The following is a 24281-nucleotide window of genomic DNA, read 5'->3' as shown; positions in this document are numbered from 1 at the left end:
ATTTACCCTACAATGGCCTCTAAGTGTTCAAGTGAAAGGAAGACTCGCATGTCTTTCACTTTAAATCAAAAGCTAGAAATGATTAAGCTTAGCGAGGAAGGTGTATTGAAAGCCAAGATAGGACAAAGGTTAGACCTCTTGTGCCAAACAGCCAAGTTGTGAGTGCAAAAGAAAACTTCTTGAAGGAAATTAAAAGTGCTACTCCAGTGAACCATGAATGATAAGAAAGTGAAACAGACTTATTGTTGATATGAAGAAAGTTCTAATGGTCTGGATAGAAGATCAAACCAGCCACAACATTCCCTTAAGCCAAAGCCTAATCCAGAGCAAGGACCTAAAACTCTTTTCAATTCTTTGAAGGCTGAGAGAGGTGAAGAAGCTGCAGAAGAAAAGTTGGAAGGTAGCAGAAGTTGGTTCACGAAGTTTAAGGAAAGAAGCTGACTCCATAACATAAAAGTGCAAGATGAAGCAGCAAGTGCTGGTGTAGATGCTGCAGCAGGTTATCCAGAAAACCTTGCTAAGGTCATTGATGAAGGTGGCTACACTAAACAATAGACTTTCAGTGCAGAAGAAACAGCTTTCTATTAGAAGAAGATGTCATCTAGAACTTTCACAGATAGAGAGAAGAAGTCAACGCTTAGCTTCAAAGCTTCAAAGAACAGGCTGACTCTCTTATTATTAGGGATTAATGAAACTGGTGACTTTAAGTTGAAGCCCATGCTCATACACTATTCTGAAAATCTTAGGACCTTTACAAATTATGCTAAATCTACTCTGCCTATGTCCTAGAAATACAAATCAAAGCCTGGATGACAGCACATCTGTTTGTGGCGAGGTTTAATGAATATTTTAAGCCCACTGTTGAGACCTACTGCTCGAAATAAAATTTTTTTTTTTCAAAATATTACTGCTCATTGCACCTGGTCACCCAAGAGCTCTGATGACGATGTACAATGAGATTAATATTTTTTCATGCCTGCTAACACAACATCCATTCTACAATTGATGAATCAAACAGTAATTTCGATGTTCAGTCTTATTATTTAAGAAATACATTTCATAAGGCTATAGCCACCGTAGACAGATTCCTCTCATGGATCCGGGCAAAGTAAATTGAAAACCTTCTGGAAAGGATTCACCATTCTAGACACGTTTAAGAACATTCGTGATTCATGGGAGGAAGTCAAAATATCGATGTTAACAGGAGTTTGGGAGAAGCTGATTCCTTATGGATGACTGTGAGGGGTTTAAGACTTCAGGGAAGGAGGAGCTGCAGATGTGGTGAAATAGCGAGAGAAGCAGCATTGGAAGTGGAGCCTGAAGATGCGACTGAACTGCTGCAATCTCACGAAAAACCTTTAATGGATGAGAAGTTGCATCTTATGGATGAACAAAGAAAGCGGTTTCTTCAAATGGAATCTATGCCTGGTGCAGATGCTGTGAATATTGTTGGAATGACAACAAAGGATCTGGAATATTCCATAAAGGTAGCTGATACAGAACAGCAGGGTTTGAGAGGATTGACTGTCTTTTGAAGAAAGGTCTGCTGTGGGTAAAATGTTCCTATACAACACTGCATCCTACAGAGAAATCTTTTGTGAAAGGAAGAGACAATCAAAGTGATAAATTTCATTGTTATCTCATTTTAAGGAATGACCACAGCCACCCCGACCTTCAGTAACCAGCAACCTGATCAGTCAGCAGCCATCAACTTTGAGGCAAGATCCTCCACCATCAAGAGAGTTACAACTCAGTGAAAGCTCAGATGACTGTTAGCATTTTTTAGCAATAAAGTATTTTTTATTTAAGGTATGCACACTGTTTTTCTAGACATAGTGTTATTTTCACACTTAGTATACTGCAGCTCTATGTGCACACATATACATACACAAATGTGCGCTTGGCACATGCATATTGCACACGTACACACATGCATATACACACACACACAAAGGCAGAGATGACCAGGTAAAGTTCTGCATGTGAATCCTGCGATCAGATTCTCCTTGAGCCCCGGTGCACCCTTTTGTAAAATAAACCCCGCTGACTGTTGGGCACCAAGAGGATCTAGTCAAAATGACGTCAACTGCAGGAGATCCTGGAGACAATTTTAAATCAGAAAGTATTTTTTTTAAATTCTCTTTATTTAACAAAACAAAAGTTGGCCACTCTAAGGAGGTCCCCAGATTAATTTGAAAGTCCCCATTCCAAGACACACTGAGGGCCAATACCCCCTGGACAGGGGTCTCTCTTGGCTGGCTGGGGGTCACTCTGCACCCCCACGGACATGCGTACTCTGCTCATCCTGCAGCTCAGCAGACCATAGCAGCTGAGGGCGGGCAGGAGGTATGGAGAGCTGAAGTCTGGGCATCTGGCTCAGAGGCAGGGAACCAAGGATGACAGAGGCCCCTGTCCCAACCAGGTCCAACCCACAAGAGAGCTCCATTATTATTTTGTTAGTCGCTTGACTTTTCTTTAACCTCATAATTGTGCCTTGCTACTAAAAAGCTTCTCTGGTCAGTGGGACCATTTCTAAGGCAGGCTCTGGGTTAGGGGTGAAAGAAGTTTCCCGAGCTGATGGAAGCAAAGCTTCTGCTGACTCAGTCACTTCCAGCCCAAAGCAGAGGTGGGACAGCCGAGGTTCCCCGGGCTGCAGTGCAGGCACCAGGACAGACCCTGCCCACTCTCCCTGGCAGGCCTGGGGTGAATGCCACCTCCTGTCGACCCAAATGGCACAAGTCTTTGGTGTGGTGGGCTCAGCTCGCAAGGCAGGAATGGCGCCTGTGCTTCTCAGTGCAGAGGTGCTGCCCCGTTTGGCAGAGGGCAGGCTGCAACCGCCTCCTGCTTCTGCCCTGAGATGCCTCCCAGGGAGGATGACCAGGAGTAGGAGAGAGCAAGGGGCTGTGAGGAGCCGCACAGGGGGGCCCAGTCCCCATCTGCCATCAGCCAGTGGGTGACACAGACCCTGACCCTGGTCTTGGCCTGGAGCACACCAGGAGGCTCAGACCTACCTAGGACAAGACCTGCAAATGTCCACAATCCGACTGACCTTGAGGCCAATAATGTGTTTGGGAAAGTTCACAAGTGTCTTATTTAAGAGACAGCTTGACGGTCCTTCTCTCATCCTCAGTGTACAGTCACAAAGCGTGTGCACAACCACACCTAGAGGCTCGGACAACCAGGGGCTACCGAAGTTACCCCCACCACAGGCATCACATCCCCCCGTGAGAACTCACAAAGGACCTTCTCACCCAACACTGGCTATCTAACCCAGCCCGCAACTCCCCATCCAAGGTAGGCTGGCTTTGAATCTCTCAAACACAGGAAAGGAATACTCACAATGTACAGTGAGAAAAATGTCCCTGTCATTTCTGCAATGTCTTTCCTTGCAACATACATAGAAATATGTTTTAACCGGCAACTCAGTAAAGCCCATACTTAAATACTGAAAAAGTTTCCCAGAAAATACTTCCTGTGACAACTGGCAGAATACTCTCTGGGATTTTTCATTCTAGTTCATTACTTTCAAGCACTGACTGATTTCTCTGCCTACTAATGATTGGAAATGCTGGGGGGCATTTGGAAATGGAAGGACTCTTCAACCACCACCACGACTGGGTGGCCACTAGCATTTAGTGGGAGGAGGCAGGGAGGCCATGCGATTCCTCCAACAAAGAATCATTCCACCCAAAATGCCACAGACCGTGCAGTGAGGGATCTCATCCACAGTTCGAGAGCGTGTGTCAAGGAATTCTCCAGAGGAAGTCTACAAACTGGAAGGATGACCTATTTTCGGGAGGTCTGGGCAGGACACAGGCGGTGAGCAGACCCCAGGACATCCACTCCGTCTGCCTGTGCGTCCCTCCATCCATCTGATGGGATCCTCTGGACCACGCCCACCCCCGTCAATGAGGCCTGAGCACACAGGGCTGGCTGGGGCAGACCCTCCACCGTGGAACCCCTTATGGGTACCACCACCCTGCAGACAGGACACTGCTTCACGTGGGCAAGAACGAGGAAGCCCGCTTCCCAGTGGCAGAGCCCCGTGTGGGTTCCCAACATGAAAGGAAACCGGGAATTTGCCGTCTGGATGGAAGCAAGCTGTGGCTAGCCCGGCAGTGGAGGATCAAACAGGCTGCGCCAGCTCCCAGGTAATCCCGCCAGCAATGCTTCCTCTGACTGCATTGCTTTCTTCTCTTTTCTTACCCAAGGGCAAAAAGCAAAGCTCCCAACCTATGCCTCCTTTCAGGCTGACTTGACACTTGCAGAGGGTCCCACTCTCTCCTCCTCCTGGAGTAGGTGCCCCCACCTTCCCAGAGGTGTCCCTCAGCCCTACTTCTAAGAGGCCGACCCCAGCGCCTCCCTGCCCTGCAGCAATGCACGTGTGTGCAGGTACCAGGAAAGGCTTGGGTTAAGGCCCACCTCTCCCTTCACATACTTGCAAATTCCAACTGACTCCTGTTTCCTAGCTGGAAAAACTGGACAAAAGAACCCAGACTCCCAGGGCAGGTTTCCCACATGTGAGGAGAGGACAGGGTCCACTGCCTCCGCCCTCTGCAGGGGCATCCCTGGGCCTTGTCTATCTCCGCACCTGCCTCCTTCCGCTCCCCCACTCCAGGCCCAAGCTCCAGCACGTCTTTAACGAGATGCAAGGAGGGAGCTGCTGTAGAACAAGGGACTCAGAGCAACACGTGCACATGGGGCCTTGCTAGACCCTGATTCTAACAAACCAGTGCTCAAAGTCATTGTTGAGATAAATGGCAACTGGGTAATGCTGCTAAAGAGTTATTGTCACCATTCCGGTGCCTGGAAGGCACTATGGTTATGAAGTCCAAGTGTCTGGGTTTCTAGAAAGTGCATACACATAAGCGTGTAAGCTACAAAACGTGTTGTGCAGGATCACGGCCGGGAGAAGGGGATGGAGGCAGGGAGCAAAGGAAGAAGGAAGGAAGGAACGGAAGGAGGGAGGGAGGGAGGTATAAGAAGCAAGTGTTGCAGAATCTTAACAAATCTTAAATCTGGACAATGCATTTTACCATTGTATTCCTTCTACTTGGATAATGTTTGAAAATCTTCACAATGAAAGATTTTGTAAAGAGAAAGCAAGTCAGACTCCTTACCGCAAACAGTAACATTCACACGTGTACACAGCGCAGCTCCCCAAGGCTCTTGCCATGCCACGCTGGGGCCTCACTACCACCTGTGGGACTTTCTTACACTAGCAAAGAGTATAGTAAGAGCAACAGATGCCTCGTTGCTCTTGCTTAAGGCAGGCAGCACAAGAATGAGACCCAAAACCATCGGCCCTCCACGCTGGAGCCAGGCTCCTTTGTGCAAACCCTGGTCTTCACATTCAGAGTGTAAAGCATCCCGATCATCTGATGAGACTACAAATGTCAATCCACACACATAACGTCTGGTTTGAAGGGTTACATGTGGCCCTGAGGGCCAACCGTGGCCTCCGAGGCAGGAAGCCGGGTCTAGACCACAGGCCCACCCAGGCCCCAGGACTACAAGAGCAACCCATCCTAAAACAGCTCTTATGCATCACTACTATGGTCTGAATGTTTGTGTTTCCCCCAAAATTCCTATGTCGAAGCCCTAACCCCTAAAGTATCAACAAGAGGCCAGTGTTTTAAACAAAATTTGCTAAATAACCAAATGGGAGAGTCAAGCAACAATTTTGAATGAAAAACATGGCCACAATATTTTTCTAGCAATTCCCATCAGAAGGTGGAGTCCATTTCCCACCCCATGAATCCAAGCAGATCTCGCTTTGGTGGATAGAATGGAACCGCAGGATCTGCCTGCAGCTTCTGCCTCTGCCCTGGGGGACCCAAGACAGCCTGCTCAGGAGCAGCACAGGACACAGGGCCATGCAGAGAGAGAGGCTGGGCTGTGGGACCTCCCCGCTGGGCCCAGCTCCCAGCCGGCTGGAAATCCACGGAGCCAGCCCACAGGACCACGAGAAAGAACGCACCTTCCTTTAAACCACGAAGTCTTGGAGTGGTGTGCGTCACAACAGATGCTGGTTCCATCACCAACGTACACCGAGAGTGGCTTGCAGAGTCAGGACTTGGTGGATCCCCAGGCTGGCAGGCTGGCGAGGAACCGAGGCATGGTGGCAATATAGTTCGATAGGGAAACGCTTCTCCATTTTGGCAACGATGGCAAAATGCCTTGTAAGCGCCACCACACAGAGGAGCACTGGCCACCGCTGCGGCAACACATGGCAAGACCACCACAAACTGACCCAGTTTGTGTCTCCTACCTGGAGATCACCTCAGAAATGCAAAGGCCGGCCCATTTTCCAATGGGGTTCCACAAAGAATACCTTTATCCCTTATAGTTATTTTAAATAGACTCCAAAAAATGGAATTAGAATTATTTGGTGAAAGGTGGACAGGAGAAATGCTTGAATGACCACACCCTTCAGCCCAGCCAGGTGCTGCTACTGCCGTGGGCCACTGGGAAAAATTTTCCAGGCTGGCCGTGTGGACATCCACGGAAATATCGTACGGCCATGGCTTTTTCAGTGGAATCCCTAACTGCATACAGAACAGGTCACGGCAGTCTCTTGGCTGTGCATGGGGAAGAGACTTTTCTCTCTGATTTGTCTGAAGATGGGTAAGAATAGCATAGATAACTTCAAGACCTGTCTCTGTATCAATACTTTGCACAGGGAAGATGGGTTTCAGGACTGGCCAGCTCCAACAGTGCTTGGGGCCAATTCAACTCAAGGACCAGTTGCATGCCCAGCCTCCAATAGCAGGTGGTAGAGCCAAGACATGCCCCCTGCTCCAGCTCCCGACTTGGCCCCTCCTACTACGCCCTGCTTTAGCCATGTCTTTACTGTTCATGTCCCTAACAGCGATGCCAGTTGACAGCCAGCAAAACTCATGGGCACCACCCTGGGCCAGGCCCTCTTCCTGGGTGCATGAGGGTCACCCACAATGGCTGAGGCAGACTGGGGACTCAAGACCAGGAGATGCATAGGGACCTGCCAGAAACACAGAACCCACCTCTGCCTGGGTCCTTCAAGGTTCTGAAGCCAACAGTCGTACCAGCTAGACAGTGAGACAAGTAGACAAGAACGACTCCCTCGCTGAGAGGCACCCTGATACTTTCACTGTCATCTCCTTGGACGCTCACTCTGAAAGATGACCCTTGAAAGCTTTTGTACTGGCTTTTAGGTGGAAAAGCACTGAGATACAGGGAAACCAGCGACGAGCTCCTGGGTCATGGGCCAGTGTGGGGCAGCACTCACTGGCAAGACCAGGTGCCTGCTCTACTGCGAGCAGGCCCCTTGCCTGCAGAGGATATCAGCCCTGTCCCGAGGTGACCAGACATCACCCCCAGAGGCCCCTCGAAATCGACTTGCAGAAACCCTGCCCTGCTTCTCCAGGGACCGGCACCTTTGTTTGGCACTAGCCATGTGGCGGGCAGTGTATTATCCTATGACAGCCCTGGGTTGAGGCCACCAAGCAAGGTGGACACTGTTGGTGGCTCTTCCCACACCCATTTGCCAACCAGGGTAAATCTCCCACTCTTCTGCCATGGCCACAGTCTGGTCCTGCTGCCCTGCTGTGATAATTCTATGTGTCCCCTTGGCGAGGCCATGGTATTCAGTTGTTTGGTTGAACAACAGTCTACATGTTGCTGGGAAGGTATTTTTAGATGAGATTAACACTGAAACCAGTGGACTCTGAGCAAAGCAGATGATCCCCGACAATGTGGGTGGGCCTCATCCCATCAGCTGAAGGCCTTAAGAGAAAACACTGAGATTCCCAGGAGAGGAAGGGATTGTGCTCCAGATCGCCTTCGGACGCTGCGCTGCACCTAAAGGCTGCTAGAATGTCCTGCAGGTTTCAGACTTGTCAGCCCCCAAAATCACATGAGCCAATTCATTCATTCATGCACATATAGATATATATATATAAATAAAATATATGTCCTCTAGGTTCTGTCTCCCTGGAGAACCCTGACTGATGAACACCGCTAAGCTCTTGACCACCCCCAACCCCTGTCCACGCTCAGTTTCTACACTGTGCACACGCAGCCTTCTCACGGCTCGGGCCAGGTGTACACGTGGCCACCTACTGCTCCTGAGCTCTAGGGACCTCAACTCCACTTTGCAAGAAAACGCACTGTCTCACACACAAAAGCAGCTCAGTCTACATCTCTTTGGTGAAGAACAGAAACTAATCCTCAACCAGTTGAACTGGCTACAAAGGCACTGACCTCCAGAAATGTTGTTTTTTCATTCCTTAAGGTAATAATCCAATCAGTGGAGGACAAAGTTAAATATGAACAGATGCTGAAAGTATGAACAAATTTACCCTTGTTAGCACCAACCTCAGTTTCCAATCTTACGCTCTGCTGGGTTTCCTAATCTTGGGCAAGAATTCACACTGGGGGTTCAGTGAGCCAAAGGGAGTCCTCCTAAGCACAAGGACGGGAAACGCAGCTTGTTCCTCACACGGCCTCCGAGAGGCTTTGGAAGAGCAACCAGCCAGTCTGACACGACGGTATGTGTGGATTATTGCAAAGCCGCACAGACCTTTGAAGATATCTGACTCAACAGCTCCACTGGGGTTTCAGATGGTGTTACCTACCAGGAAGGCATTACCCTTGACGAGTGGTTCTAAACCTCGTCGGGCCCCAACCCAGAGTGTCTGATGCAAGAATCCAGGGTGGAGCCCAAAACCAACATTTCTAACAGATCCCAGGGGGTGCCCATGCTGGTCTCGGGACCTCACTTCGAGAACCATCGACTTAAGACAAATGCCCCAAAACATGGGCTCCCTCTCAGCAGAGGCTCCCCAACAGCTGCCTGACCTGGCAGGTGAGCCTGGAGCAGGTATCTGTCGCTTGGCTGTGATAGCAGCTACATCAACATTGCCATGGAGGTTGCGTAGGGGCTCCCCAAAAGCACTTCAGAGCACTGTTACAGTTAGTTCAGGTCTCAAGAAAGGCAAACTGAAAAGCATTTTTGTTTCCTTGGCTTTACAAACCACGTACAGAATAAACAAAATAAATAAAATTTTCTCCTGTTCCACTCCGCCTTTTAGACTGAAGAGCTTGCTACCCACGCAAGAGGGATTGATAAGTAACAATATGATTATTTCAAGACAAATGTGTTTCTAAAATGCTTAAAAATGGTTAAGGGCTACCATTTCATAACCCCTGATATGAGAACAGATTCAGGCAAAGATCATCCTTGAACATTAAAATCACGGAGTCAAAGTTGTTAGGAAGCAGTCTCAAAGGTACAAAGGGGAAATTGTACTTTGACATTGAGAGATCAGATAGTCTTAACCAGGTGATCAAACTTAGCTGACCAACAGTGGAAAAAACGTCTCCTCATGTGAGACAAGCAGAGGTACCTCACACATAAGCAATCATTTTGCAAAAACTGCTTACCCTGAATCTAATGACAAGAAAAAAATCAGACACAGCCCTGGCACAGTGGCTCATGCCTGGAATCCCAGCACTTTGGGAGGCTGAGGTCGGAGGATCGTTTCAGGCCAGTTTGAAACCAGCCTGGACAACATAGCAAGACCCCATCTCTACAAAAAATAAGAAAAATTATCTGGGCATGGTGGCACCCACCTGTAGTCCTAGCTACTTGGGAGGCTGAGGCAGGAGGATTGCTTAAGCCTAGGAGTTCAAGCTGCAGGGAGCTATAATTGAGCCACTGCACTCCAGCCTGGGCAACAGAGCAAAACTCTGTCTCAAAAAAAAAAAACAAAAAATTCAGACAAATCCATACTGTATGACAACCTGCAAGGAAGCTAGCCTGGGCCTGTCAAAAAGTCAATGTACAGAAAGAAATAAAATTGTTCCTATTTTCAGATGACATGATTATCTACATGGGAAAATCCCAGAGAACATATAAAACTTTTAGAACTAATAAGTAAATTTAGCAAGGTCACTGGATACAAGATAAATGATAAATATATAAAAGTCAACTGTATTTCTATGTATTAGTAATGAACACATAGACATAAAATTAAAAATATAAGGCCATTTACAATCACTAAAAAATGAAACACTTAACAGAACACATATCAGACCGGTATGCTGAATGAAAACTACACAATGCTGATGAAAGAATTGAAAGAGGATCTATTAATAAATAACTGGCAAGACATACCATGTTCATAAATTGAAAGACTCAACACAGCAAAGATGTCCTTCAACAGGTGAGTGGTTATCAAACTGTGGTACATGGAACACAGCTCAGCAATAAAAAGGAACGAGCTACTGACACACACAACAACCTGGGTGAGTCTCCAGAGAATAATGCGGAGTGAAAAACACCAAAAACCCAAAACCCAAAGGGTTCCACGCTGTATGATTCCACTTATAAAACATTCCTGAAATGGCAAAACTATAGAAATGAAGAACAGATTAGTGGTTGCCAGGGCTTAAGGAGGGTGGGATGGGAGGGAAGCGGGGATGGCTACAAAAAGGCAACACGAGGGATGCTTTTGGTAATGGAGTGTTCTGTGTCCTGACTGTATCGGCGTCAATATTCTGTCATGACCTTTTTCAAGATGTTATCCTTAGAGGAAAATGGGTAAAGGGTACATGAGATCTCTCTGTGTTATTTCTTAAAACTGTCTGCAAATAGTCTCAAAATTTAAAAATTAATTAAAACAAGTCTTTGGAAATAAAAAAGTCAATGTCATAAAATAATAATAATAATATTAAAGTGAAGAAAGCAGGAGACTGTTTCAGATCTCACAGCATAGACAGGTAGTCCGTGCACCATGTAAACCACCACAGGATCTGAATGGATTAAGACACTAGCTATAAACCACTCTGGGGGACAATTGGGAAAATGTGGGTAAGGACTGGATATCACCTGTTGTCACACGATCAATTTTAAATTTCTCAGTGTGATCATAGTCTTGAGGCTGAAGGGTGTGGGAAAATGTCCTTGTCCTTAGGAAACGTAGGCTGAAGTATTTCTGGGTGCAGTTCATGATGTGGACAACCTGTTTTCACATAAAGACAGATAAACTAAATGAGGCAAAATGGCAAAAAGAAAAAAAAATCAAATGGAAATGAAGGATATGAAGAGTATACAAGAGAGTTCACTATATTCCTTCAACTTTCCTAAAAATGTGGTCAGCCCCTGGCCCAACCTGTCGAGTCTGAGGATGCCTGATCCTTCAAGCATCAGGGACCCCCTGACACCTCAAGTCTCAGGACCCCCCAACTCCTCAGTGATGGAGTGACCCCCACACACACAACTCTCCGGTCCTCAACACCCTGGCTGTACTGCTCGGAGGAGCTCCCTCCATAACTGACATCAGAAAGGCAGGGGACTGGGCCAATGCCACACAGACGGCAGACCCCGAGTGAACATAGGCGCCAGCTTGAATAGAAACCTGGTGGCCCTACCGCCACGCTGCATCCTTTCTCATTGAACCGATCGAGATTTGGGACCAGAGCAAAGTGGGCAGGGACAGCAACCAAGTCAGTCCCTCCCTGTGTCTATCAAGAGCGCTGAGCTTGGCATGAAATCGGCCCATATCTGAGGACACCATCAGCACGGAGCAGAGCGCCCATGATCACTGATGCTGAGCCTTTCCTCAGGGCCAGGGCCCCTGAGAAGAGGGACAAAGGCTGGCCAGGTCTGGGGTATTTTGATCTCTAGCATGTGGTTCTAAGCATGACATGAATTCATCTGTCAGCTGGCCCCTAAGACGGCAAGAGAAGCTCAGAGTGTCCGGCGGATTCTCTGGCCCGATGCTGGGGTCGCGCTTATTTCTAAGCTGCCTCCATCCTGCTGCGGTCTGCACCCACCGGCGCCTCAGCCAGGCTCCACCCCTGCGGGCTCCTCCAAGACCCTCCAGGACACCGCCCTGACATCGAGCCCTTGCAAAGTCGGAAGCCCAGTCTCACTCAGAGGAGAGGCCGGTCAGCAGAAACACTAAACCTTGGACTCCAGAGGGCCTGGGGGTCTGAGCCTGGGCTGCAAGGGAGAGCCGGCGGGAGGCGAGGCGGCCACAGCAGCCGCTGGCGACGTCCAGTCACCCTGTGAGGTGCAGCGGGCAGACCCAAGGGCTTGGGAGCAAACAGAAGGGGGACAAGCAGAGTCTGGGACCGAGAAGCAGGACCTGGACCCCCTGCCCTGCCTCATGCAGGCTGAGATGGGGGCAGCTGTTCCACCTGCGTCCACCCTTCTGTGTCTCGGTTTCCCCAGTTTGTGAGAGTTAAATGTATCTGGTGCTCAGTGAACATGAGCCATGTGGAAGGGATGAGTGAGTGAGTAAATGCACAACGGAAGGAACAAATGAATCTCCCCCACAGGGCCTCGCGCACAGTCAATAATTCATGCCAGCCACTTCCCTGCCACCACCTCGCCCAGGGTGTGCACCTCCCCTTTACAGCAACAAGCCGCAGGTTCAGGAGCTGACACTGGGCCGCAGAGCAGCGTGTTATGGAAACCCCGGCGGATGAGGGAAGTCCTGGGCAGCCACCACGTGACACCATGCCACGTGTTTCACCCAGGGCCAAGGCCAAATGCCAACTGCTTGATACAACGGCCCTGACGTGGGCTGCAGCCTCTTTGAGGAAGGACAGATGGATCTGCTGATAGAGTGATGACTTGTACTGGACACACCATCTCCTCACCGAGGCCGGCGAACAACGCCCGCAGTATCCGCAGCACGGCCCACTGTCACTGCGCCCATTCCTCATCCCAGCGGCTATCTGAGCAGTTGCTCATTGGAGGAATGTGCTTCCAGCCACCGAGCATTTATATTACACGGATCCAAACATCTCTCCAAAACTTGGCCGGAGTCATATGTGCATTCAGTCCCAAAGACAGAACTCGTGAACACGATCTGGGGAGCCTCGGCGAAAGCAGATAAGGGTGACAGAAGACTCTTTTCTCAAGACGAGTCTGAAGGATGCCCCACATCTTAGAAGAACAAGACTAGCATTTAAATATTAGACAAGGGATTACACATTGCTGGTGGGCCTGTATCAAGACTGGGATCCATTTTGAGAACAAGACAAAGGAAATAATTCTTGCCATTTTTCAGTATGGATTTCAAGGAAACAAACCCCGCAACACATTCTGTCCACAAAGAATACTCTCTTGTGCACAAGAACAGTGAAGGAACAGCTCTGTACGTGCAGCTCTTGTCTGGGAGCCTGCGTGGATTCCTAGCAGGCAGGTGTCACCAACTTTCAATAATGTGACAACATGAAACACGGCTGGCGGTTTTCCAAGGAAGTAACAGTAGGCTGGATGCTCGGGTCTCTAAGATAAGGTGCAAAGGGCTCGCTTCTGAAAGCGAAAAGAGCATACTGCAAAGCAGAACTCCAGGAAGGAAAATGGTAGCCCTGAAAACATCAAGGAAACCCTGGGAAAACGTGCCAGTATCTCCCTCTCTCCTAGTGAGAACCCACATCTAGGACGTCTCCATCGCGGTGTGGGGCTGTCCCCTCCCACGGGAAGCATGCCGGGCAGGTATTAGACTGGAGGGCCAAGCCCCCTGGCTGTCCAGAGGGTGGAATGGGGGCTCCAAGTGACGTCACACCTTGATCAAGGACATGTAGCTAACTCTAGGCTCCTTCCAAACCTCTCATCATATTAAAAAAAAAAAAAAAAAGCAGCAGCAGCAGCAGCCTTGGTTCTTGTCCTTGGACATATTCAGATTTCAGTGAGTACAGAGAGATATAAACAACAATTACACAACCCAATGCAAGAGAACGTGAGCAGATGGAGGACATGCCTAACTGAGCCTTACGACAGAGTTGGGCCTCGGATGGTCAGTGTCCCACCCGGGCCACCCTGGAGGGGACCCGGCCCAAGAAGGGCTCAGGAGGCCCAGAGCCCCACCCCCTGCCCAGGTGGTCTAGGGGGGACTGTGGGGGAACGATATGCAAAATGCTCCTTTCAGGTTCAGAGCCCCTCAAAAGGGTGAACAACTACAGGAGAAAGAAAAGGAACAGCAAAGACTTCTCGTTTTTATTCAAGAGGGCCTCAGGCACACAACGTCATGGAGTACTCCTAACAGCTCGGTGAGGTCTTTAATATCAGCCCAGCTGTCAGCACACCTTCAGAGAAGTTCGGGGACCATCCCAGGGCCACATGGAGAGTAAGCAGCAGAGGCAAGACTGGGTGCCACCTCAGTCCCCGCAAAGCCTGTTCCCTTTCTGCTTCACCCCCAGGGGAAGCAGACGCAGGACCAACGCGTCTCCAGCAGTGCCCGAGCTGAGGCCCTCCCTCTTGTTTGCTGAAAACCATCTGGCACTATGAGAGATGGAAAAGCTCACAGGGCTGACGGCAGGCAGGACACCGTGGAAAAACCAGTGTGTACAGATGAAAGGAGAGGCAGTAAGTCCAGGGGGTCAAGGGGACGAGGGACAATAGAGATCACAGCTGGCCAAAAGGCTTTGTCAGCTCCGGGCTCATTTTCCCAACTCTTGGCACTGAAAACTGAAGCCCGAGTCTGTCTGGAACTCAGCTGGAACGTCATTGGTTGTAGAGCTGAATTCAGCACCAACAGGTCCCAGCTGGACACTCACCAAAAGTCTTGGTCACAGGCTCACAGGGCCAAGGTCAGCACGTCTAGTCCCATCAGCATGCAGCTGGCCACAGGTTGCTGTGCTTGCCCTAGTTCCTGCTGTCCCAGGGAGCCACTGCAGACGACAGGGCTAACCTAGGCTGTGACGACCTGGCTTGGCAGGAGACCCAGCACCCCCTCCCCCTGCAGGTCCTGGCAGCCCCGGCCTTGGAACCCAGCCGGGAGAGGAATGCAGCTCCTCGGGGCAGAGGGGCCACCTCACTGCACAGACCTCCCCAAGGGCTACCTGAAAAACCAAACAGGCGAGCAGACTCCTACAGGCTGGAGCTGAAGTGAAGCTGGCATTTTCTGAAAAGAATCATTTACTCCGAAACAGCCAGCCCAGCAGCCGAGGGACTGTGCAGAGTGTGGCTATCACTCCAGGGCATTCTAGGAAGTCATTACAGTCATTGATGGGAAGAAGATACAGAAATACTGGAAATGCTTAGGATGGGCTACAGGTTTGGGAAAACCATCAGCATGGTATTAATAATTGCACACACTACGCTGCAAACACCTAGACGGGAAGAGGAAAAATGATCATGCGTTTTGTTATGGTGTGAGAACAGTGAGCCTCTTAAAAGTGCAGAAACCTCTTAAAAGTGCAAACGCCAATCAAATTGTTACATTTTATCTAATAAAAAACAAAGTGCCTTAAAAGTGCAGTATGCTCTTAGTGATCACCTATGTTTTGGATTATTCCTATTTAAATGGAGGTGGGGGATTAAAGAGCAACATCTATCAACTCTGTGTGTTGCTCGGTACCCAGCTCACCCAGTTCCTCATCAGCATAATGTGGTTAAAACTGCATTCTTTCCGGTGGGAAACGAGAAAGGTCTCCTGGGGATACACAGATAGTTGTCATCAGTCCTGCGCTAGAAATCAAGGGGCATGCGTGGGCCAGGCTTTGGGAGAACATTTTTCAAACTCTGCGTTCCCAGTGCAGGCCGGAGCTCCAGAAATGAGGCCCACCACCAGCCCTCCCTCAGGAAAGGGGGGCCAGGGCCCCAGTCCTGTAACCCTCCCTGCCACTCCTCCCAGACCCCAGCCAAGTGCCTTTAGTATTCCTTATGCTAACATGCCCTTCATTGGAGGCCCAGGAGCCCACCAGCCTGCCACAAGCCAGAGGGGCAATACCTTCTAGCTTCAGCCACCTCATCGAGCAAACATCTTTCCTTTGCAGGCTGCAATCTTGGAACTCTCCGTGCAGACTGTCTCCACCTTCCACCTGGGGACCCCCCTGCTTGCTCCCACCAGCCCACAAGGTCAGCAGGTGCTGGTGGCGGGTCTGCAAGCCTTGCTGTTATAAACAGCATGGAGAGCTGACTGAGGCTCTCCCACAGTTTTCCTATTAATAGTTTAAAGTGTGACACGCCCTGTCTCCTCTTTCATTGCCCTCCACCTTCTGCAATTACCCGCTACTACTCCGGAGCACCCCAGGCGGCTCATGCTCCCCGAAGGCCCCCAGGATTTACTCCCTCACCGCCTTCTGCCCAGCATGCCCTTGGCTGGAAGCCGTGGTCGACACCCCCACAGAGCAGACTCTGCCCCACCCAGCCCACGGAGCTCCGAGGAATCGCAGGCTAATGTGAAGATGAGTCTCTCTCTTCCTCATGCCTCCAAATCTGACCAATTCTGCAGATGCCCACGTTGGAAAAGACTCCAGTAATTGTGGTCCAAGGTGTTCCCAGAGGGAAAGAGAGGGCCTGCTTATTGCCATTCCTGACCTGGAATTGTGAACACATTCTCAGAGGGTAAAAATTAACCAGCGTCAGCCAGGGAGGGCATTAAGGCAGTGCTCCGGCCGTGGCTGGCCTGGCCAGCTTCATGGCCTCATCAGGAAAGCGCCCGGGGGCCTGTATCGCCATTTAACACACTCAAACCAGAGCAAGCCGGGCCCTGGGCTGTTCCCTCAGAAAAGCAGCCGAGGAAACCCTGAGTGATTACACTCATAGATCATAGTCTCTGGCATGCGGTTCCCAGACTGAACCATTTATCCAAATTAAAACCATTCTCCAGAAACAAAATCAGGCCCTTTTAATTGAAAATAAAACCAAGCAATCCCAAAAGCTCTTTATTTTTTTTTAAATGAAAGACATTCTTCCTGCTCTCTCATTCCATTAATCACTGAGTTTACACAATCTGTCAAAATAGCTCAGTAAGAAGTCGCCCTCTTCCTTCTCCTGCAGGCCTGGTCTTTACCCTGTGGGTGAAACCATGTTTAGGGACAGTGGGTGGACACTGAGAATCCAGTGAGCACCCTGTGTCTCCACCGCGATTTGACCATACATACCCAGGGGCTCCAGCAATCGCGTATTCACTTCTGAGTACACACCCACAGAACTGAAAGCGCGGACTGGTGCGCCCGTGGGCATAGCGGCATTATCCACAATAGCCAAAACGTGGAAGCAACCCAAGTGTTCCCGAACAGATGCACGGATAACAAGATTCGGTGTGTTTGCGCGCACGCACACACACACACACTCACACTCACACAATGGAATAGTATTCAGCCTGAAAAAGGAGGGAAGTTCCGACACATACCACAACATGGATGAACCATGAGGACAACATGCTAAGTGAAATAAGGCAGAATGCTTGCCAGAGGCTGGCGGGAGAAGGCAAGAGAGAGTTCATGTTTGATGGGTACAGAACTTCAGTTCTGCAAGATGAAAAGGGTTCTGGAGACGGATGGTGGTGACGGCTGCACAGCCATGTGAATGAACTCAATGCCGCAGAGCTGTACACTTAAACATGGTTAAAACGATAAACTTCATGTTATGTGTATTTTACCACAATAAAAAAAAGTTTGTGTTCTTTGACCTCAAAAAGCCTGCTAGAAACCCTTCCAAGAACACAACTAGCCAGGATTACTCGAAGATCTATGTGCACAGACAACTCAGGATGTAAGTGACCAACGGGCAAAGAGTGACGTTCAGACGCTTGGTGGCACCCCCACACACTGGAGTGTCACACTGACATCAGCCGTGGTGTTTATGCACAGCTGTCTGCAGATGGGGAGATGCTTGTATTGCCACTTCGACTTTAAAGCACAGGATACAAAATAACCCATACGGTATGATCTCACAGAAAACATATGGCACACAAGCCAGCTAAAATATTAACTAACCTCTGGGGTGGTGATATCAGAAGGAAGTTTTTCCTGCTTCCTTAGCATTTTTCTATCTTTTCCAAGTCTACAATGAGCACATAATACATGAAAACTATTTTATAGAAAAATAGTCAAAAAGCAAGTTGGGGAGCAAAAACACATCCGTTACTCGGAAGCCTTCTGCTACTCCCTGAGTAATGCAGATTATGAATTCCCCTCCCTCCCAGGTGCAAGACAAGAGAAAAATGCATTCCTAACCGGCTTAGAGCCCCTACTGCCTCCCTTAGCACCCAGCCCTGCCAAGACATGTGTACACAAGCCCCCTTTCTCCCAGCCCCCGCCACTGGCCTCTGCAGGTCTCTCCAGAGGAGACAAACTGGAAATATGCCTGTCCCCAATCATTGACAGAAACTCATCTATCACACCAGCCTCCCCTGTGTCACCCAGTGATCATACTGGCTCCCTCCAAGAATGGGGAAGTGGTTCTCCAGCAGGACCACAAGGCGCTCTTCAGGCCCCTGGGGCCATGAAAATTCAGCAAGACCAAAGTGGCACTGGGCCCAGAGCCAGCAAGCAGGGAGGGACACCAGGGAAACAACACCCCACTGTGGCGCCCACCCTGAGCTCAGGACCTATGGAGGTGTGACATCCCAGGCTGCAGGTGAGGAATGACAAAGACGTCACAGTGACATGGGGGACCTCCTGGGGACAAATAGTGGCTTTGCCTCAGGTATGTGGGATGCCAGAGCCTGGCCTATTTCGCTGCCTCTCAGCCTGAACGAACCTTTGATCTACCTCCCAAATGGCCAGTTGCGGGGGGCGGGGGGCGCCCAGGGAAATCTCTGAGAAAGGTGATGGATTACAAAGTGGAGAAGAATGCCAGGACCAGGCTGACGGAGCCCTTTGTTCGTGAAGCCAGCCCAGGCACTCTAAGGAGGAATGTGCACAGCCAGGGTCCCAGACGCCCTGCTAATGGCCCAGCGTGGCCCCAGGGCCCGCTCGCCACTCGCTTGGCAAGCCAGATGTGGGCCTGCACCGTTTATTGTGCAGCTCCAAGTAAGTGAAATGCTACACACTGCAGCTGTGTTGCAGGGTAACAGGGAGAGCGCGCATTCCTGAATCCTCTGGTGAGAAATAACCAGCTCCGGCTCTGGGTCCCTGGAGCAGGGCCCGGGCTCTCCTGTAAAAAGAAAAGCAACTGCAGACAGCACTGAACGGCCTCAGTTCAGCCACTTCCCACAGCTGCAACTGGTGCATTCTGGTGAATTCAAAGCATCGGGGAACTGGTTTCTACTTTCCATGAGCCACTGCATGAACTCTACACACAAGAGGCGCCTGCCACACTCCGTTGCTGCCAAGACACAATGGAAAGAGATGACAACCTTTCGTCCACCTGGAAGTGTCCCGCAGTGCCAGGGGCGTGGCTGGGCAGGCAGCAGGGCACCTGCACTGATACCTCCTGGGCGTGGAGAGTTTGCTGCTTGGGCGGCTGACGGAGGGATTCCTGAAGACGTCTTCTGATAGCTTAAAAACAGAAATGAAGCCAGGCCTGCAAAGGGCATATTAAGTGCTATTATCTCTCCCCAAAACAGAAGAGGAAGAGGAAGGGCAGCAAGTTACATGCGCCATAATTAGAGCCGAGGGAGGAAGGAAGAGGAGTAAAGGAAGGCAGCCTCGGGCGAGGAAGCAGCTGGGCAGGCTCCTCACAGCTCCCAGGCCGTGGCTGGGCCAAGAGCGGGGGAACCGCACTCACCCCTGGTCTTGGCAAGAACTCCAAGCATTGCTGACAGACCTGGATTCAAATCTCGGACTTGCCATCCCCACGACAGGGACAAGTTACTTAAGTTCAGTGCCCTCTTCCAGGAAAGGGATGATTGCAAGGTTCAGCGACAGTCAGATCAGGGACAGAAACATCAGAAACATGCCTGAGCCAGCACAGGGGACAGAGTGGCGAAAGGAAGACATTCTTAGCCATGTTATTAGGCTTGGAGCCGCAGGCTGTTTGCAGAGGGCTCCCAGGGCTTCTTCGGGGTACAGACTCAGACAGAGAGAGGCCTGTCTCCCGGGGGGGATGGCTCCGAGGAGCACCTCCTTGGCACAATCAGGGAATGTTCCACTGGAGGGAATTTTCTAGATCACTGACATAGAATCCTTCAGCATAATCTTACATTCATTTTGCCCATTTGAGACAAAACATATTAATACTAGATTACTGCCTTCTTTTTTTTTAGAAAATCAGCATAATTCTCTTTAAGTGTCTAGGGGTCATTATGAGGACCATCAGGAATAATGGTCCCTTTCCTTGCACAGTGGGGCATTCTGAGGGCTGCTCACTCCTGCAGGGCTGCCTCCCCAAGCCGATGGCTCCACCCCTCAGTCACCCTCACTGGCCTCCTCCCTCCTGCCAGGCAGAGGCAGACCCCAGTGGGAGTCTGGGGCACCAAGTGAGGGGACCTAGGCAGGGCTGTGCCAGGGCCAGGTGCACAGTGGGGGCCTGGGGGTCCCTGGAAGGCACACAGTAGGTCAGGAGATATCCCTCAAGGAGGCCCTACCACTTGGACATCGGAGACACCTCAAGGGACCCCAAGCTGAGCTCTATGTTCCATACTGCAATGGTGGGACTGCACAAAACACATTCCTGAGTCACGGAGTGCAAACAGAAAGTTCAAGAAACTTACAGATTCTAGTTTTCTGCTTTTACAAGAAACAGGCAAAGAACCAACCACACGGTGGGACATATGCCTGTATGAGGACTCGACATTCTTCAAGATTCAAAATGCTTTCTGAATCTAAGAGAAGTTCACACAAGCCCAGCAGCATTGGGTAGAAGCGATTTTCACCGTTTCGGTGTTTAGAAGCAGTGAGGCAGCATGGAAACAACACACCCCTTGTGCGCAACAGTCAGCCATTTAAATGCCAGTTCCACGTGCAGATCCCTGCTAAGAGACCACGTAACACCTCCCTCTCTGCCACACTGTGAGGGATAAAAGAAATAACTGTGTTCTGTGTTTTGCTTGTTTTTAACACTTCTGCTAACTGTGAGGAACAAAGAGTACTTCTAAGTTAACCAAACGCCTACTTAATTAACCCACTAACCCCTCATTCTAGCTCAACAGGGACAGCTGCACAGGACTCTGGGTAGCTGGGGCTGGCACTAGGTCACTCCAGTCTCTGCTTATAGGGACTAGCTGACCCCATGATTACCGGGGTCCTACAGGAAGGGGGTCCTGCAGGAAAGGGGGGCCAGAGTCCATGCACCTCCTGGAGAGCATCAGCCCAGACCCACCCATCCCGCTGCAGCTCCCACTGCATGGAGCAGGCCCACGAGACCCACCCACAAAACAGGAGCCCCCTCCCTGAAAGATACGGGGTGGGGGGCGCCGTAAGGAAGCTTCAAAGCCTCAGTTCTAAGAGTGCACTCAGTCAGCAAATGTCTCTGGCCTCCTAGTAGGTGGCAGGATCTAAACAAAGCTTTCTGCTCTCAGAAAAACAGAAAGTTCTCTTGTGGGGACGCCGGGCACCTTTCCCACGCGAGCTCACACACAGGGTCACGGGGAGGGAACAACACGAGGCTTCCTCTGGACATGGGTGGTTTAGAACAGGCTGATCCTCAGGAAGGAACATGGCACATAGAGCCAGAAAACGGGGCCCATTCAGACCCCTAACTGTTCCTGGACTTTAGAAATGTTCTTGGCATTTCACTCATCTGTAAAATGGGTCCTCGTGTGCAGAGCCCTGGACAGACACAAGCTGTGCCTGCCAGAGCAGCCTCTTCCACTCACTGTCCTTGCTTCATTGCCTCCTCCTCAGGTCTTGGCTGTCCCCATCAGTGACACCTTCGGCAGCCCAGGAACATACTTTGACCTCATGCCCTTTAGCTCCAGGGTCACATTTGCAGGTAGCTCAATTTCAAAATATTAGGTGCCAAAGCGACACTTTGGAAAAGCCAACCAATTTGCTTTCAGGAATAGGCAGTTCCCTGAGGGTACTACTTTTTCTATCTTCTTGGTGGTTTTTAAAGAAATAACCGAGCTGCTGATAGCTTTGGCAGCCTCAGCTGAGGAACTGCTGGCTGGATGTACACTAGAATCCAATCAACAGCCAGGCGTGCTCCCGGCACCGCAACCAGAACAGGGCTCTGGAACCCCACAGTCCTGTCCCGGAATCCTGGGCTGCACCACCACTGTGTTTCATCATCTTGAGCAAGTTACTTAGCCTTTCTTTGCCTTAGTTTGCTCACCTATAAAATGGGGTAATAATCCCAACTCCCTCCAAGAGTTGTTATTTGGGTGAGACGAAATTAATGCATGCAAAGCATTCAGCACAAGGAAACACTCAATCAGCACTCCTTATAGCCCTGTTACTTTGTCTTTGAGGTCACTATTGTTAATACTTTGTCGGAGGTCAGGAGTCTGCTGGCCTTCTGCCAGCTCCCCCAGTCAGCTCTGGTGCACAGAGACCTGCTGCCAGGCCCTCTGCTGCCAGGCCGCCCATGGCCCTGTGCACCTAGCTCTCTGGTAGTGGCCTTGCCCTCCCAGCCCCCAGCAGCGGTGGCTCCCCACTCCCTAGGGCGCTCAAGGCCTCAGCACAGAAAAGCTTTTCTTAATACTTGTTGATTGATTTGCAAATATAACCTGGCAGGCCCCAAAGAGGGAAGAACCAAAATCACAAGGACAAGCAAATCCCATTCAAATGGGAAATAGCTAACGCACTTTAAAAAATGCATATGCGCAGACCACCAGCCTGCAGAAAATAGACCAAAATGTCAAAGAGTTAGCTGTGACGGCAATGTCAATACAATGATAATTTTTGCAGTCATACTTTTCAGTACATTTTAAGCGTCCTCATGCAACAAGTAGGGAAAAAAATTAGGGAAAAACCATCTCAGAGGATCAAAGCTGTGAATGCGCCTCAGGGGAGCCGGGGGCTTCCCAGTGGGTTGTGACCGCCCTCAACCGTGCTCTCTGTTGACCCCACGGCCTGGACGGTGGTTTTTGTTTTTCAACCACGTAGGAGAGAGAGTGCAGGTCACCTTCTGGTACCGTTTGAAGAATGCCAGTGGAGCTCCCGAGCCTCTTCCCGCCACACAGATTCTCAAATCACTCCAAGCAAAGGGCTCCCGGCTTACTTGTCAGGCCGAGGCGCCGCACCAGCACAGGGACCCCGGGGGCGCCAGGGACCCTCCCTCCTCTTGCTTGTCAACGACAGCGTCGGCGTGCCAGAAGGCACGTGCCACAGGTGGCTCCTTCCTGGACACCCCAGGTCCTCTCCCATCAGAAAAAAAGAAAGAGGCGCAAAGGGACCCCCCACGCCTCCCACCCACCAAAGGGAAAGGGAAGGAGACCGACGCACCAGGAAGTTTGCTGGGAAAGCGGGAGAGGGTCTTGAGCGCGCTCACTGCAGCCACTAGACAGGCTTTCCGCCCTGGACTCCCGGACCGCGACAGAGGGAGCGAAGTCCGCCCAGCCCGGACTAAGACTGCAACAGTGCGGCTCCCGGCCCTGCCCGCCGTCCAGGACTCCCGGGCGCCGCGGGCCCCGCTCGAGCCAGCCGGCGCCCCAGCCCCTTCTCCAGCCCGGGCTTAGCCGGTCAGCGCCCCGGTCCCCAGATTCCGGCCGAGCTAGCCCGCGCCCCAGCCCGGGTCCTGGGATTCCAGCCAAGTCCCGGTCGTCTGCGCGCCCCAAACCCTGTGCCCGCACACACTAGCCCTGGACCCCGTGCGCCCCAGCCACAGTCCCCCCGTGGCCCTGGCCCCGCGCCCCGAGCTCCCACCCCCGCGCGCCCCGAACCCGCTTTCTGCGCCCCAGCTCCAGATCCCTGCGCGCCCGGAGCCTCGTCCCCGGGCCCAGGGAGCAGACGTCCGACTCGGGCCCGAAACAAAGAAGACGGCGGCGCGTGGCCGCGTCCGTCCCTTCCCCGGCCCCCTACCTGGGGGAGCCCGCGGCGCGGTCCGGCAGGGCGATGGCCGCAGCGAGGCTGGGCGCCGAGCAGCGAGCGGGCGGGCCCGTCCTCCTGGCTGGCGGCCGGCGCCCGCGGCAGGGCCCCCTCGAGGCGGTGCGGGCAATCGCCACGGCCCGCGCCCGCGCTGGGGCCCGGCCGGTCACCTGGCTTCCTAACCCTGACTGTGGGGCGCGCTTCCAGGTGCAGGTCGCCAGGACACCCTGCCCTGCCGAGATGCACCCCTTGGACCCCCCTTCGCTGGCTGCGACGGAGACCGGGAATTAGACCCATTGAGCAGCCCAGGTTCCAGTGTTCTGGAGATTCGCGGTTTTCAAGGCAGCGGAGAGTACCTGGGGAGACAGGTTCGAGTCCTGGGTCCCGCACAACCAGTTCATTCTTTCCTTCAGCGCCTACAGTTATGGTGTTCTCCGGGAGCAAGACCTACCCGTCCACCTGTAGCCTACAGTGTGTGGGGGTCGTGCATAAGAAAAGCAGCACAGCCATGACAAGAAAGCCCAAGGTACCTTGGAAGTCCTTAGCAGGTCCAGCCAATGGGGGGAGGGGGTCAGAGAAGACTTTAGAAGTCACATGACTTCTTAAAATGAGCCTGGACAAATGAGCAGAATTTAGGCAGGCCA

At 51.2% G+C, this 24281-nt stretch overlaps 1 protein-coding gene across 2 annotated transcripts in view; it reads right to left on the bottom strand.

The window, feature by feature from the left end:
- Positions 1-23686, bottom strand: part of TNS3 (tensin 3) — a 269342-nt gene extending 245656 nt beyond the window's left edge. For both annotated transcript variants that reach the window (XM_012646932.1, XM_012646933.1), the window contains exon 1: positions 23632-23686. The gene's annotated coding sequence lies outside the window, so the exon portion shown is untranslated. The remainder of the gene's footprint in view (positions 1-23631) is intronic.
- Positions 23687-24281: the final 595 nt, after the last annotated feature.

Source organism: Propithecus coquereli, unplaced genomic scaffold (genome assembly GCF_000956105.1).
Source record: "Propithecus coquereli isolate 6110/MARCELLA unplaced genomic scaffold, Pcoq_1.0 Scaffold252, whole genome shotgun sequence".
In the NCBI taxonomy this organism is placed as follows: domain Eukaryota; kingdom Metazoa; phylum Chordata; class Mammalia; order Primates; family Indriidae; genus Propithecus; species Propithecus coquereli.
This window is presented reverse-complemented; position numbering and strand designations above follow the sequence as displayed.